Genomic DNA, 14891 nt, shown 5'->3' with positions numbered 1-14891 from the left:
CAATGACCACACATCAAAAGGAGACACTTCTGGGCACCGCTCCTACAGGCCTTTTACATCGCCCCTTGAAGTGTGGCAATGAGAGAATAAAGCCATAGGTTCTAGTATTTTTTTAAAATCCTTTCCTTTCCATCCACAACTCACCAACATTTATAATGAACCATCATCAAACCACTTCCCTCTGCCATTCTGAAACCAAGGACTGTAACTGTAGAATCACACATGCAGGTTGAGACCGTGTACTGGCGCGGACATAATTTTAAAACATGGCTGTTCAATAGGTCCCTGTTCTAAATTCACTGGTTCTCTTAAATAGAAAAGTAAACTTTTACCCAGCATATCAAAGTGGCTCTCAAATGAGAAACATTTAGTAATAAATATTTCCCACCAATATTGTGAAAGGGTGGCACTAGGGACAACAGAGCATTCCATTCAGAGCATTCTGATCATTCCCGTGCTAGAGAGAGGCGGTGTCCCCGTCACCTAAGGCTTTTATTCTTCAGGTATTTCATCTTCTCCGACAGGGTGCATCATCCAAAACATGCTCACATACTTATTAGCCAACCCAGCCTGCCATTAGGTTAAACAAAATTCCTTCTCTGGAAAAAGGGGTTAACAAGATTTGTATTCATATAGAAGCCAGGCTTTTAATATTCTGCAAATGTTAACAAAGAAAGATGATAATGTTGAGTTAATATGGGTTAAGCATAAAATGAAAATAAATTTTTCTGATTGTGAGGTGTTGACACTTTTTTGGCGAGGGCCGCCAGCCTGTTCCTGAAAGCTGTGTAATTACAGAAGGCTTTTCCCCTCCTTCCCCCTCCTGCTTTGAGCCTACCCACATTAGTAATGACCCCTTCACTGCTTCAAAAACCACTAATGGTCTTCAGCACGGGCAAGAAAAATGAACAGGATAAATTGGAATCCACAGTCAGTAATTTGCATCCTATGAGGCTGCTTTGGCCACCTCACACTCACGACTGGCCATCAATCGTTGCCTGTCAGGTGCTGTACTCTGCCACCATGACAAATACTCCTCCTAACACTCTGATTTGCCCAAACAATGTGATTGTCCTCCGAGCTCCTTTTGGTAATGGAGATAATGAATGACTGCACAAACACGTAGGATTGCTCATCACAGACGCTGGGGTGGCTTCAAGCTGGAAAAGGCCTAGGGTACAAATTTTAATTGACTGAAAACACAGGTTGGGGCGAAAAGGACGCCGTCAACAACAAAAAATCCCCGAGTCTTCCTTGTCCTGTTTTTCCCCCTGCCAAATCCAACCGAGGAGGACCTTCTGACTTTTTGCCCCTCAAAGATTTCAAAAGCCTAGGTCTACAGGTTATCTGTCCAATGGCAGTACTTCCTACAAATAACAAAAATGAACATAAGGGCTCATCACCTGAGCGTATAGCTCTGAATTGGTACTGTCATCTGTGTATGCAGCGTTTTCTTTTTTGTTTGTTTAGTCTTGCTCACTGTGGTGATGCATTTGCCTGAGACAGTTCTGACAAATGTGGGTTTGGGGTGTGTGTGTGTGTGTGTGTGTGTGAGAGAGAGAGAGAGAGAGAGAGAGAGAGAGAGAGAGAGAGAGAGAGAGAGGGAGAGAGAGGGCGGGAAAATACACATACACACATATACACAGAAAATGTGAAGATGGCATAAGGGGCATAAGGGGTTAGGATGCTTAGGACATAGAAGGGTACAAAGGTGATGTTACTAGAGAGCCAACTCATCCAAGTATGACTCTAAATTCTGATTGACTAAAAAGAATTTTTTCCAGTGTTTTATTAGGAATTTAGTCAAATGACCACAAAATTACATAAACAGCATGTTTTATCTCGGGAATTCCTGAGCTGAATTTTCACTAGAAAAGTATTTTCCAATTCCACTCACAATCATTAAAAAAATTGGGACCTTACCAAAATTCACCTTGCACAGATGGCTTTTGTGTTTAATTAATAGGGAAGACCATGATAACTTTAACTTGTTTAAATGGCAGCCTGTGGTTTTTGAACACTCACGATGCTGTGCCCCCTATCCACATGAAGTGGCCGGCTGATCTGCAAGTGTTCTGGCAGTCAGCCACTCCACTTCTAAAATTAAAAAGGGGATGGGAAACAATCAGCTTTCGGGGGAACTGGGATCCTGCAATGTGTTTTGGATTAATTTACAAATATATGTATATTTTTAAGGCCAAACTGTGGAACTAGAGAATGTCTACTCCATGGTCTATCATATGCATTTTTCGACTTTATTAGAACAGACATCATATTGAAATAATAAACATGGGAAGGCTTCACTTCTCCTTTGATGTATATTACTAAATGTCTGACTGGCTCAAGTTTAAAATAAACTTTGGTATGTTTGCACTTGAAAACTGGAAGTAGACCACAAGCAGTAATTTGTTGTCAGTTTCCATATTCTTGGACTAAAGCTATAGTTTAGTCTATTCGCTGTTGGGGGCCAACCCGCTCTGGTCCGGTGGCCCAGAGGTGTCTCAACTTACTCATAAGAACACACAGTGTAATACAATAGTGATGATGATGATTCCCTTCGTCAAGAAAGACCCTGCGTAGGTCAAAGCTTTTCATATTCCTACACAACTCTAAGGCCACCATTGAACAGAAAACGTGATTCACAAAAGTCCTCTTACTCTGAATAACGGACAGCTGTTCAAAACGTTGATAAGACATGACTCAGTGTAGATAGAAAGTATTTTTAATTGCCTTTTTAAAGACTCATTTATAAAGTAGATGTTATTTTTATTCAAGATACTGACTTTGGGTGGGTAAAAGGGATCAAATGTATAGTGATGAATGGAAACTAGACTTCTGGTGGTGAGCATGACAGAGTACATACAGATATCAAAGTATAATGCTATACAACTGAAACTTGTATACAACGTTATTAATGATGTTACTTCAGCTAAAATGGAATCACTGGCCTTAGGCCTTCTTCTTTACACCCAAGTTAACTCTTTCAGGGTTAACTTGGTTCAGCAAGTGTCTGGAATTAAATCTACAATCTATAATAATAACAGTGTAATATGCTAATTAGACTGGATGTCCTTCTGGCTGACCTTCTGGACAAAGCTGACTGCCTGAGGGAAGCCCGGGTCCTGGGTGCCAGAGGGAAGGCAGTGCCGGCAGCTGGGGAAGGAAGGCCTACTCTTGCACAAATTTCATGCATAAGCCTCTAGTATCCTTATAATACATCAGTGCAACAGTGTTTGGGTGAAACCACTTAATAATAATTTTTGTTTGTGATTAACCCTTCTCCAATGATGTCCAAAGGGGAAGTGATTTATCGTAAAGTTTATTCCATGTTGAAAAAACATATACTAACATTTAAAAATATTTCAAGTGATACTTTTAATCACCTCATGAATTAGAAGTATAAAATAAAATTTAAAAGCTAGTATTTGGAAAGATAAAAAATTGGGAATACCCTAAATGTCTTTCCACTGGATCACAGTTAAATAAAATGTGAGTTGTTCATGAAAAGGTATCTATCCCCATATATTGTTGAGTGAAAAAAGCAAACTGTAGAACTATAAGTATTACAAATTCATAGAAAAGGTAAACAGATAAAGAAACAGATAAATAAAATTTAACATACACATATCTACAGTTGTAGTGCAAGAAAAAGATCTAGAAAAAATACGCACTGAATAATGGCCCATGTTGCATAGAGCATAGGAGTGGAGGCTTTTACTTTTTGTTTATATCCTCATATTTTCTCTGCATATGTATTGCTTTTAACATTTAAAAAAAATCCAATATAAATTTTAAAAGTATAATTAACTTATTATAATTGTAAATAATTTATATATTCCACAGTTCTTAAAAAAAATAGCAATGTAATGTTTTTGTGCAAGGAGATATTCTGTTTCACTAGATATGTTTATTTGTTATTTTTTAAAATATATTTTTAATTATTTCAGAGAGGAAGGGAAAGGGAGAGGGAGAGAGAAACATCAATTGGGGATGGAGCCTGCAACCTGGGCATGTGCCCTGACCGGAAATTGAACCCTGACTTCCTGGTTCATAGGTCAACGCTCACCTTCTGAGCCATGCTGGCAGGGCGCACTGGCTATTTCTAAAAGTAGGCTGTGGCTAAGATAAATCCTGCCTCTTAAGTTACTGCCCTACCCTCTGAGTTGGACTTACTGACTGGTCTATAACATTCTAGATAAACTCCTTGAAGAACAATGTGCGACCTGTCAAATTACTTCTGTGATGATGTAATATAATCATTAAGACAAATGTTCCAGTCGCTTGTTTGGCAGGATCTTAGGTTGAACAAATATTTGGAAGCTAAGTTCCTCTTCTTTTTTGTAACTCTCCTCCAAGATACCATATATTTTATGAGTTAATCCAGGTGCCCTTGATTTTGATGATGCCTCTGAGAGTAAATTTCAGTATGCTTCTTGTGTATAAAACCCTCCATGCAATTTCCCTGAGGTGGACAATGAACTACACTGGGGAAGTATCACTCATTACTTTAGGGCCATGCTCACTGAGCAGGTCCGAGGAGGTGAGGACCTGATTTCTAGAATGTCAAATGGATTCAATGGTCCTGGATTTAATAAAATTCCCATGCCATGACTAGAATGTATACTACAAATGAAATTTGAGGAAAACAAGGAAGTGTAAGGTATTTTAAACCCATCATATTCTCATATTTGGAGGTATTTAAATATCTTTATTAAGTGTAACTTCCTGAAGGTGAAATCTTGGGTTTTTAAAACTTTTGTATTTCCTCCCTACTCTGTCATAGTGTCTCTAAGTGTATGTAGAAAGAATAGACATAAGTGCTCATTAAAGCTTTGTCAGTGATTCTGTCAACTTTAACAAGACTTCTATACTGTTGCTATAACAGTAAACTTAAGAAATTAATGAAGCTATACATTGGTTATAAAATATCTATAAAGATTATAACAATAAAGGTTATGATGGTTAATTCTGAATCTTACACAAACTCTCTCTCTCTCTCTCTCTCTCTCTCTCTCTCTCTCTCTCTCTCTCTCTCTCTCTCTCTCTCTCGTTGTTTGAGCTTCCAATCACTCCTCAGGATACAGTCAGCACCCTTTGCTCTTCTGCACCAAGCTAGCTTCCTGTTTATGCCTGAAGTACTTCTACATGAACTATGATGTATCTCTCTTGCTTTGTGTTAGTAAATCTTTGCATTTTCTGGGTGTCTTATCCTTGTCTCTAGCTCTTGAGATCAGAAGCACAAAGTATTAGAGTCAAAAGGTCTTTAGATGGAACCTTGCCCTGGGACCTAATTTATGTAGTCAAGGAAACCAGGGTTTACAAAAGTTAAGTAACCTACGCCAGACTGTAGAAATAGGCAGTGATGGGAGCTGAGAGAACCACCTGCTCCCCTGACATCCATAGAGGGCTTTCCCGCTCTAACATTATGTTTTTCACCGAAGAAGCATGTCCCTTTTTTGGGGGGGAACAGCACCCTGATTTTACTTTCAGAATGTGCTCAGGGGTGGCCAAGGGACCCAGGCACGGTCAGGCAACACCGGTAACCATCATGGCTGCACTGAAGCCCGGAATCCCAGGCAAATAAAAGCACAGCCAATAGATATAAAGAATAAATCCCTGATACCATTCCTGCACTTGGATCCAGCTTTACCTAAAACCACTTATTTGAGCCAATAAATTAGTCCTAATGTACATGGCACAAGTGAGGTCATCTGGAATTTTCTCAGTTTATTCCTTTTCTGCCTTCAGCTAAAAATGACTGTTTATTGTTATAAACGAAAAGGAAAGGAAAGAAGGATGATGATGGGGAGGAAAATGAGAAGGAAGAAGAGGAAAAGGGGAATGAAACGAGCCATTCTGGCTTAATCTATACCTACAGACTCTGATCAAACATGGCAAAAATCTTGAGAATTTGTGACTAAAAATAAAGTTTCTCAGAGTTGTGATCCCAACAGATTAAAAAAAACTCCACCTAACTTGGAAGATAGAGGTTTTAAGCAGACAATGCATATAGGACTGTGAACATTTTGTATCTAAATTAGGAAAGTAAAATATAAGGTAGTTTTTATAATGTTTTTTAAAATAACCACATAGAGAGTAGCTTTCAGTATTTTTCTTGTGTAAAGTTAAAATCCTTTTTTTAAAGACTAAATATTTTTCTTTAAAAAATATTTTTATTGATTTCAGAGAGGAAGGAAGAGGCAGAGAGAGATAAAAACATCCGTGATGAGAGAGAATCATGGATCGGCTGCCTCCTGCAAGTCCCCCACGGGGGATCGAGCCCACAACCCAGGCATGTGCCCTTGGCCAGAAGCAAACCTGGGACCTTTCTGTTCACAGGCTGATGCTCTATCCACTGAGCAAAACTGGCTAGGGCAAAGTTAAAATCTTAAGGGAGATGAATTTGGATAACTGACCAAAATACCTGACAAACACACTTAGACTCAAAACCCTTACAGAAACCAAAGGCTGTGATAATACTATAAAATGACACAAAAATTGTTGCAATCATCTGACTAATTTAGGGTTCTTTGATTTTGGTAACATTCTCCAACTGCTGGTGAAAAGTATATGTCAGAACTGTGATCACAACAGTGCCTTCTATTTCCATGATTCCGGCACGTCCATCACGGCCAGTCCCAACCCTCTCCACCAGAAGCAGACGCTCCACCCCACCCACAAATTCCACCAAGTTTTCTCTCCTCCTCTTCTTGTGCTTTCATTCACTTCACATCGTTTTTTTATGTATATATGTGCACATGTATGATAGGCCCCACTAGACTGCAAGTCATTTGAGGCCAAAGTTGAAGACTAACTTTGAACTCCCTACAGCACTTAACACAGTGTTTCTTATATACCAGGAATAATACTTGTTTGTGAATGCATTATTTCTGATATGGATAGTTTCCTCTTAGAAAAGCTGATAGTGCCTTGTATGTGATGAATAAATACCCAGATAAAAATGGAAAAATTCAGACAGTCATTTAACTGTTTTCCAACACAATTTTTGGATATGTGGAAACATCTATTGGATTTTTCACTTTTCATCCAGATGTTTGATGTTCATGAAAACCAATATTTCAGATTCAAATTAGTTATTTTTTTTTTAAATGCCAGATGTGTATTTGAGAGGAAGAAATGTGGCTATTTCAGGAAATTCATTTCCATTTGAGTTCACAGGGAGGCAAATAGATTGAATTAAAACAACTACATCTTTTAAAATCAGAAGAGATTTGAGAGATTTTAGAAACGGCCAGACCCTAAAAGATTAGCATGTTTGGGTGATATTTAGATCCAGGGTAGGAAGGGCTCATTAAAAAGAGTAAAGAGAAACACACATATCTGCAGATAAGCTAAAGGAATACTGAGTGCACCTGATGCATTACTATACAGAGATTTTAAGAACAGGTATTAAATTTATTATTATCAAGAGATAGGTAAAAAAAAAAAAAAAAAAAAAAAAAAAGGAGAGGGATTTCTATGAAACCAATGGCTGAAAGGAAAAATCTAAGTGTTTTAGGAAGAAGGAGAAACATTTTTCTGCATCTATCAGGAGAAATATTTTGTATCCATGTTCTAAAGGTACAGAGGGAGTTCATGTGGGCAGGAGTGATGAAATTAAGTGAAGGTCAGATAATATCAACCCTCATTCTACTTTTAAACTTCCAAAAATCAGATCACATTAGAAAACACTTGCAGAATGGAGTCAGAACTTTAAGTACAATAGTCCCCCAATTAGCCATGGTCAACCTCAATCCAAAAATTATTCAGCAGAAAATTCCAGGAATAAAAATTCAAAAAATTTAAATTGCAAGTCATTCTGAGTACCTCACTTCATCTCATTATATAGACACGGTATCCTCTCACACCACAAGAAGAAGGGTGAGCATTTGCAGTACAATAAGATATTTTCAGAGAGAGACCACAGTCACATAACTTTTATTGCAGCATACTGTTGTACTGTTCTATGTTTTTATTAGTTATTACTGTTAATCTCTTCCTGTGCCTAATTTATAAATTAAGCTTTATCGTGCATATGTAGGCACAGGAAAAAAACACAACACATAAGCGTATATAGAACTCGGTTCTCTGCAGTTTCAGGCATCCGCTGGGGGTCTTGGAACACATCCCCTGCAGATAAGGGAGGACTAGTGTAATTATTGTAATTATTATCCTATCGACCGAGACTTTGAAGCCGAGCAAACTCTTATTTTGAAAATAATAAAAATATATTCCTAAGGCTAGAGACGATAATTTTATTTAACGTTGGTTAGGGCACTCCCATGAGCTGCTTGGTCACGCGTGTTATGTTGCCTACGTGGCTAATGGGTAATCTTACCAAATGAGCCAAAGGCCACAAATAAGGCCTTGACTCATTTAACAATCATTTCACATTTCCACAGTATGACCAAATTAATATTTTATGGGGCCACTCAGTTCTATAGCCAGACCACTTTTCTAAAAAATTGGATTTTGTGCTTATTTATTTTATGGGTCATTTGTTGAAATAGATTTCGAACACGTTTAAGCTATTTAGATTTTTCAATGAACTGCAGAAGAAAAACTCACAGACTCAGATTTTTTAGAACTAGAAAGGACACCAGAGTTCATCTAATTCAAACTTTCCCACTTTATGTCTCACAAAATTGGGGCCAACTGAGATGACGAGGCTTGCTCAGACTGAATTGGCTTCCTCCCGTTTTAAGATGACTGATTTTCCCGGCAAGAAGAAATTTCACACGTATAATTTCAAAGAACACGTCTTATGGAACAAGTTATTTTCACCTATGAATTAGAGATACTAAATAGCCAGATTTTATCCTGTAAAAATTACTTAACATCCATATCCTATATATTCCTACTTCACCCTATATCTTCCCCCTTTGCCTCGCTGCATTGCAAATACGCTGCCCATTGCCTATCTCTCCGCTTAGATTCTCTGCTCCTTGAGAGCAAACTCTGGCTATTCCACATTTTATTTCCAGAATTTAGTTCATTACCAGTCATGCAAAAGTCAGCAATAAACTCATGTTGAACTAATCAAGTCTGAGACTGTAAACAAGTGAATTCTTTGCATCCTAAAAAATACTATTTTGAAATGAAAGAAAGGGAATTGTTTGAGGTGAAAGCTAGAGAGCAAATGAGAAGGGAGATTTCAGGAAGGAGACACTCAAAGAGGCAGATAATACCAACCTCATACCCATGTCAAGCTTGAAACAGTGAAACTCAGTTATTATTTTTTTTTAAAAAAAGATTAAAATGTTATATACGTACAAAACAATAGAAGTTAGCAAATTCAGATGGTGAAGAAGTAAGCATGTGAGGCTTTGTATTAACATTTAATTTCTCCCTGTTAAAAAGGCTAAGGGGTTGCTTTAAAACAAGGATCTGAAGCATGTGGTAGAGAGTTATATAATGTCTAGACAACTAAGATACTTGTATCTAATCTTATGACAACAATCCTACTTAACAGGTTCAGACACAGTGCCATAGGAGCCTGAGTGAGAAGGAAATGAGGATTAGCAACTAGTCCATTACATTTCTTTAATAACGTAAGAAACACACACATCTAGACAAGAAAATGTAGGGTAAATATTAAAATATTATTAATCAAATTTGCAAGCTATAATAAATACTCCCAGTATATGTAGTCAGTTTTATTTGCCTAAACCATGCTATAAATAATTTTGTCTGATTTACTTTAAGAATGCACTGAAAGTCCAATTTGACAAAAAACAAATAAACACACACACACACACATGCCAAAACACTAAGATTTAAAGAGGAAGGGGTTGTTTAAAGAAACTGAAGGTTATCTTCCCCTGCCCACCCCCCCCAAAAGGTTATTATCTCTAGAGTAAGCAATGGAAATGTGGATATTATCTTCTTTGTTCATCTCAGAACACAGGATAAGAGCATGGGGTTAACGATAAGTTAAAAAGTCATAAAAATAAGAAGGAAGTAGCTGTAAACTAATGACTTCTTGTGATGGGCAGTGGTGGTTAAAAAGAGAACTATGATAGTGACGGACCATTTCTTGCACTGTATTCTGAAGGTTTCAATCAGGGTGGCTCTCATGAAACAACTCCTTAGGAAGAGTTAATTCTCTTATTTTATAGTTGTTCACCAAAAGGGAAACTCCAAGCTGTAAAATGCTAGCATTAGGAACTTTGTTTAGAGTTATAATCTGGCTTCTTTTTCTAATACATACAGAGCTTCTTTCTGCATATAAGTGAGCACTAGATACAACAATGTCCTTACATATATACTCTGAAAAAGGGAGTGTGTGCTGAAAAACTTGACATTTTTTTCCCCTGTTTAATTATAGTGCCACGGTCTTAAAATGTTTTGGGATTGATCTGATTTTTTAAAAAGTTTAAACTGTAATTTTTAAATTTTTAATTTATTATTTTTACATTTTATTTAATTTATTTTTCCATCATCATTAATTCCCTCTATGCTCTCTTCTATCTCCACCTCCTGTCCCTACAATTACCACACTGCTGTCCATGTCCTGTCCTTAATTTTATTTTTTTACTCAATCCCCCCCACTCCCCCAACACTCCCTTCACCAGAGCTGTTTGCCTGCTCTTTATCTGTGAGTCTGATTTTTAAAAATATGGGAGAAAGATCTTTATCAGTTTGTTAAAAAAAAAAACATGAAAAAATAAGACAGAGAGATTGCCCAAGTGTTTGCTTTAGTTATCCACTGTACCAGTAAATAAAGCATCCAATTGATACCATAATAATAATTACTAAAAAAAAAACAAAAAAAAAAAAACAAAACTCTTAGCCAGGCCATCAAAAAGGTCAGTTAGCAGTATTTATTTTGGAATTCCCCACAGTTTTATCTTATCTGTTTGTTTTTCCTTCCCTTTTTTAGAGCTGGCTGTTTAGCGAAAGTTAACCAAATCAAGATGGAGACAGACCGAGGTACCACCATAATCTTTATCTATCTCTGTGAATATACCGGCTCTGTTACTATTTTACCTAAGCTTTAAAGCACACAAAATTCTTTAAATATAGAGTGTTTCTAAGTAGATGAAAAAAATTACTTTGTGAGTTCACAATTCTATTAAGAGCAAACCACCTCATCAATAAGGAGAAGACCTTCAAAATGTCTTTTCAACATACGCATAGATAGGCATGTCTCTTCTGGATTAAGCATATAAAACCTAATCCATGTCATAACCAAACAAAATGTAAAAGTATACACATGCACATTAAAATATATGTTTTCATGAGTCTGGATATCTATTGACTAAACAAACATTGGTTAATTAAAGATGAAAATGATTAAATATTGAAATACCAAGTCATTGGATAGCATTTAACCACTTACCACCATAATTAAATGCTATGCTGAGTTAATCCAAATAAATTAGAATTGTATGAACTAAAACAAAATATGCATACAAAAATTAAAGGTTTTCATGGCAAAACAAAAAGGATACATGCTAACATATGTTTATAGCTTATTTAAATGCTAGTAGGTGGCTATTTTCTTCCTAATTTGGACAGCAAGTCGGAAAACACTGATAAAAGCCTCCTCTCAGCTTGGGCAGCCAAGCTGACCTCGGCAGAAAATGCTCTCATTACTTCTCCACTGGGTTCTCATCTACTTATCAACTTGGACCAAAGATAGATAAATAATGAGGAACATATTAAAAATATGACTGAAATTACTGCACTGGTCATCTTTCTTCAGTCCATTAAATACTGGTAAGATTTTATAGGAAGCAATAGCTACCTCTTATTCCCCACGATATTAGAAATGGTTGTATGTCTTTACATACTTACAAAGAAATAATCCTATTTTTTACATAAAAATATTTCTTACAAGAATTTAAGAAGCCCTGAAGATGGTGTCTTCACAAAAACTGGACTTTAAGAGGACAAACCTTAATGTAGCTGAGGCCAACTGGAACAAACCAGTATAGCCAGCATTAGTTTTACTAGTTGAGCATCCATTCTGATGATTGGAGACTGTTAAAAAGTTTAGGTATCACATGTGCTTTCCTATGATGGGCAGAGACCTCTAACATTTTTGTTACCTGCCTAGTATGTTGTATCTTTTGCAGATGAACTTGAGTTTCACCCACATTCTGCCATAATACAAACAGCAACTGGTGAGTAGACCAACTGACCATAGAGAATGCTAAGTTTTTCATCTGTTTAAAGTCTGGGGAAAAAAACAAAAAACCCAAGATGGAGGCATAGGTAAACACCTAAACTGCCGCCTCGCACAACAATTTCAAAACTACAACTAAAGGACAAAATGGACATCATCCAGAACCACAGGAAAGCTGGCTGAGTGGAAATTCTATAACTAGAAGGAAAGAGAAAAGCACACTGAGACTCATAGGAGCTGAGGAAGGCAGAGGTACAGAGGGGTGTGCACAGAGAGGGCTGACAACTGACTGCATGGCTGGCATTCTTAATCAGGAGGGAGGCAAAAGCTCCCAACTGCTCTGAACTCCAGTTCCAGGTGAGACTCTGGGGACCCAGACTCATACAGGGAGAAACTGGACTATCTGGCAGCAAGCAAAACTCGAGGGCAGCTTTCTCTCAGAGGTGCTTGCAGTGATTACCACAGACACTGAAACCCAGGGCATTTTAGGACAGGGTTGATAGGAAGCCATTGCTATATGCTCCACGGAGACTCTACCCTATCCAAGCTGACTGCAGAGGCTTTTGCATATGAATTACCCAGTTCTTTGAATTCTAAACTTACCTAACAAACTACAGCTGAGTCAGTGAGACTCAGAACATTCAAAAGAAGGCCCAAGGCCCTGAGAAGCTTACATTGCTTCACTGCTGGGCCTCGTAGGGGCACCACCAAAATCCAAACAAAGAAGAGAAATCTGCAGATCTCTCTGTAGCTCTTCCTGAGTGGCCTCAGGCAGAGGATAAATTAGGATCTCCTTGGAGATCCAAGAGCCAGTGTACGAGGGGTCAGAGTGGGACCATCCAGATTACAACTCCTCAGATCCATAAGGGACACATTCAGGGGGCAGACTCAGTGAGTACCGAAGCCCCACTGAAGCAAGTCTTGTCTCATAAGGGTGTCTCCAGCACAGAAGTTCCCCCAGCATAGACACAACTGATCCTCACAGCCAATTGGCCTGGAGGTCAATTCCTCCCAGTGATACCAACAACAATCAAGGCTTGACTACAATAAGACTGTGCACACAGCCCACAAAGGTGAGCACCAAGAGTGTCTACCTCAGGTAACTGGAGAGGCTGAGCCACTTGGCCTTATAGGACACCTCGCACACAAAGCCACTCTATCAACTCAGGGAGGCAGCCAAAATGTAGAGACAAAGAAAGAGGTCACAAATGAAAGAAATGTAGGAAAGCAAACAACTGGATATAGAGTTAAAAACCATAGTTATAAGAATTTTCTAGAAAAGGCTGATAAATTTAGTGAGACCCTTGAGGATATGAAAAAGGACCAACTAGAAATTAAGCATATACTGCCTGAAATAAAAAATAATATACAAAGATCCAACAGCAGACTAGAGGATTGCAAGAATCAAGTCAAAGATTTGAAATCAAAGAAGCAAAAAACACCCAACCGGAAAAGAAAAAAGAATCCAAAAATATGAAGATAATGTAAGGAGACTCTGGGACAACTTCAAGCGTACCAACGTCCAAATTATGAAAGTGCCAGAAGAAGAGAGAGAGCAAGATACTGAAAACCTATTTGAAAAAATAATGACAGAAAACTTCCCCTACCTGGTGAAAGAAATAGATTTACAAGTCCAGGAAGTGCAGAGAACCCCAAACAAAAGGAATCCAAGGAGGACCACACCAAGACACACCATAATTAAAATGCCAAGAGCAAAAGACAAAGAGAAAATATTAAAACAAGCAAGAGAAAAACAATTAGTTACCTACAAGGGAGCATCCATACCACTGTCATCTGATTTCTCAAAGGAAACTATGCAGGCCATAAGGGAGTGGTAAGAAATATTCAAGTGATGAATAGCAAGAACCTAAAACCAAGATTACTCTACCCAGCAAAGCTATCATTCATAATTGAAGGTCAAAGAGCTTCACAGATAAGAAAAAGCTAAAGGAGTTCATCACCACCAAACCAGTATTATATGAAATGCTGAAAGATAGTCTTTAAGAAGAGGAAGAAGAATTAAAAAAAAAGGTAAAGATAAAAATTATGAAAAACAAATACATATCTATCTACAAGTGAATCTAAAAATCAAGTGAGTAAAAAATCTGATGAAAAGAATAAACTGGTGAATAGAATCAGGGGCATAGAAAGGAGTGGACTGACAATTCTCAGGGGGGTGGGGAAGAGGTGTGGGGAGTGCAGGAAGAGACTAGACAAAAATCATATACTTATGGATGAGGTCAGTGGGGGGGTGGTTAAAGGCAGAGGGGGTGGGTGGGAACTGGGTGGAGGGGAGTATGGGGGGGAAGAGGAACAATTGTGATAATCTGAACAATAAAGATTTAATAAAAATGGAAAACAAATTATCAACTTAAAAAAAAGTTTGAAGGTAGCTTCACAACTTGTGTGTTATTAACTGAATCATATGCATTATTTAAATATTTAAATAATTTAGTCTTATTGGAGTAATTAGAAATATACCCACATGCAACATAAGCTGAGTGGGTTTAGTTCTCTAAGAAGTTAGCAAAAAACACTTAAGGATTGCCACATGGCGAGCAGTAAGCCCCAAATGGCTCTTAGATTCCAGCAGAAAATCATTAAGTGAATCCAAGGTATTATTTGTATGTATACACCATAAAATTATTGATGATGCTTTATCTAAATACGGACAATTTCTTAGAAAAGGTAAAAGAGGAAAGATTTTGGCAAGAGGTTAATGGGAGGAACAAAAAAAAAATCTCAAGAGGTCAAAAGTGTG

General features: G+C 37.6%; 1 protein-coding gene across 10 annotated transcripts in view; it reads right to left on the bottom strand.

Moving 5' to 3' along the window:
- Positions 1–14891, bottom strand: part of MEIS2 (Meis homeobox 2) — a 210051-nt gene that overhangs the window by 62239 nt on the left and 132921 nt on the right. The gene's annotated exons all lie outside the window — the stretch shown is intronic.

This window comes from Pipistrellus hanaki, assembly GCF_964339955.1.
Source record: "Pipistrellus hanaki genome assembly, chromosome: 1".
Classification (NCBI taxonomy): Eukaryota; Metazoa; Chordata; class Mammalia; order Chiroptera; family Vespertilionidae; genus Pipistrellus; species Pipistrellus hanaki.
Note: the sequence above shows the minus strand (reverse complement) of the source record. Positions and strands in the feature narration are given on the sequence as shown.